At 49.9% G+C, this 2,500-nt stretch overlaps 1 non-coding gene across 1 annotated transcript; it reads right to left on the bottom strand.

The window, feature by feature from the left end:
• Nucleotides 1-1,665: 1,665 nt before the first annotated feature.
• Nucleotides 1,666-1,820, bottom strand: LOC139997241 (5.8S ribosomal RNA). Its single transcript, XR_011802670.1, has one exon. It is a non-coding gene; the product is annotated as a 5.8S ribosomal RNA (ribosomal RNA).
• Between the last annotated feature and the right edge of the window lie 680 nt (nucleotides 1,821-2,500).

The raw sequence follows: 2,500 nt of genomic DNA, 5'->3' as shown, positions 1-2,500 counted from the left end.
GACATATATATATAACATATCGGTTTCTTTGCTCTGTACCAGCGACGAAAACGCACGGGAACTCACGCAAGTGGAAAAGCGAGCGCGAGACGTACACAACGGGGTGAATTTATTACTCGGGGACTGGACGACCGGCGATACGTTAGGATGCGCGGTCCAGCGATAGACGACGAAGAGACATGGGATGACCAACGATCTCTTTTTCTCTAATACTCGGAGCGCCGAATCGCCTTAAAGCAAAAAAAAATCACACGCGCGTACGTCGTACGTACGGCGCGTGTATACCTCGTCTCTAATCAAGTTTCGTTAGTCTTTCTCGAGCCTCGCCAAAGAGGATCGTTCTCTTCCTCTGCGCGATCTCTCCGTGCCAATGTCAGAGATTATTCTCTCTTTCGCACGACGACGAAAACGACTATTTTCGACGATCCGAACAACTTTGTAACGGACTCACATGCACATCTTAAAATCGGGTACAGAAACGTTGCGCAACACCGTGAGCTTTTCTCTTCTTCGTCACCCTTAAATATAGCCGATCGTAGACGCACGCTAGATCGTAACACACTTTTCGTTGATTTCCGACGAACGTGGCTTTGGGCCAGGCGCGCGGGCAGAGAGATACGCGACCGACGGGGAAAAATTCGTCCCGATACATGTACGCGTACTCTCCGATCTCCGCGCAACGCTGGGGATCATCTCCCTAAGTCATCAGCGTTCGAAGAAATCTCGTGTGTCCGTTCCCGGATCTACGGCTTTCTCTGGGTTCGCGAAGAACAGAAAAAAGCACAGAGGATGAAAAACGCAACGACGACCCATCGATGCGACGGTCCTCGTTGTCTTCTCGTCAGTCGTCTCGCGCCTGCAGAATACATCTCTGCCGCACGAACAGACGGAGTGGGTATTCGATCCCTGGGGCTGTACGAGTAAAAACATCTTGATGAAAAGACGGTTGTGTTTCTTTAAGGCACACAGTTTTTCGTTACGCCACCAAGTTTAGGTTTAGGTTTTAATATCTTGGTTCTCTTTTCTCTCCTCTCTCGACTGACTTTGTTCAAAAATATTTTTGCTTTCTCTCAGTCTCGCCAAAAATTCATTTAAGACGACGTCGGGGGCGCGGTCATTCGTGCTTATCGAAGACTAACAAAACGTAGCAGAGGCTGATACAAAAAGAAAAAAAAAATCGGCCACGAAGAAAACTCGCTCTGTGTATCTCGATAACCGCGTCGACGACGACGGTTCTCTCCGCGCTCTTTTAATTCGTATCCTTCTTCTTGCGCTTCGTCCGACTCAGAAACGTTCGTAAAACACGAACGACGGCGGGTTGTCAAGCCAAGAAGGGACAGAGAAGAGACGGAGGTAGTTTTGCGAGTCTCCCGTGAACGCGATAGATTTTTCATATATATTTGTATCGAGAGCATGCGTACGCCGGTCTCCACACGATCCAGCGACGAACGCCGACGAACGTCCAACAATCGCTCGTACGTCGCGTACGAGCCCTCGACCGCTCTTTAATTCGTATTCTTTTGCTTGGCGCTCGTCCTCCGACTCAGAAACGTTCGTTTAAATATAAAACGAACGACGGCGGGCTGTCGACGAGGCAAGAAAGAACAGAGAGAGACGGACCGAGAGCAACGATACGCAACGCAAGCAGTCTTAGGTTTACGTGAGCAACCCTCAGCCAGGCGTGGTCCAGGAATTGTATCCGTGGACCGCAATGTGCGTTCGAAATGTCGATGTTCATGTGTCCTGCAGTTCACACGTTGACGCGCAATTAGCTGCGTTCTTCATCGACCCACGAGCCAAGTGATCCACCGTTCAGGGTAATCGTTTATGCATGGATTTTTGTTTGTGTACTCAGGTTTTTGTACTCTTATTCTCGGTTCGAAAGAAGCCGATATCCGACAAACGTCCGACCAACGGGAATCGAACGCGCGGAAGTCGCCATATGATTGACGACACGAAAATACGTTCGAAAACGAAATCGGACGGACTGCGCGACGACACACGCAGCCCGCCGACCGGGCGTAAAGTGCATTATAATATATAACAACCAACGAGATCGAAGCTCCGTTCGTCAGGAAACGACGGGGATATAACACCCGATTCTGAATCCTCTGTACAGCACACGATCTCGCGAAGAAAGCGCACGGTGGCTAGCCCATGATATATATATAAGTTCGTTCCTCTCGTCCAGTTATTCGAAGCAAACAGCCGATATGCATCTCCATCGTTCGGGTAAAAAAAAATCGATGGGACGCGCACGGTCGTAGTCTTCCTCGCGCGGTCGTTTCTTCCCGATAGCCAGAAGCAGAGTTTGAAAAACTCTAGCGACGGAACGAGGCATTAGACTCTCGACAACGAGGATACAGACACGGCCGGCGGTCCCCTCTGAATCGACTTCGGTGGTTCAGGTAAAAATAAAAAAAATCGATGGGACGCGCACGGTCGTCGTTCCTCTTCCTCGCGCGCGGTCTATTCTTCCCGATAGCCAGAAGCAGAGTTT

This window comes from Bombus fervidus, unplaced genomic scaffold (genome assembly GCF_041682495.2).
Source record: "Bombus fervidus isolate BK054 unplaced genomic scaffold, iyBomFerv1 scaffold0042, whole genome shotgun sequence".
NCBI lineage: Eukaryota > Metazoa > Arthropoda > Insecta > Hymenoptera > Apidae > Bombus > Bombus fervidus.
This window is presented reverse-complemented; position numbering and strand designations above follow the sequence as displayed.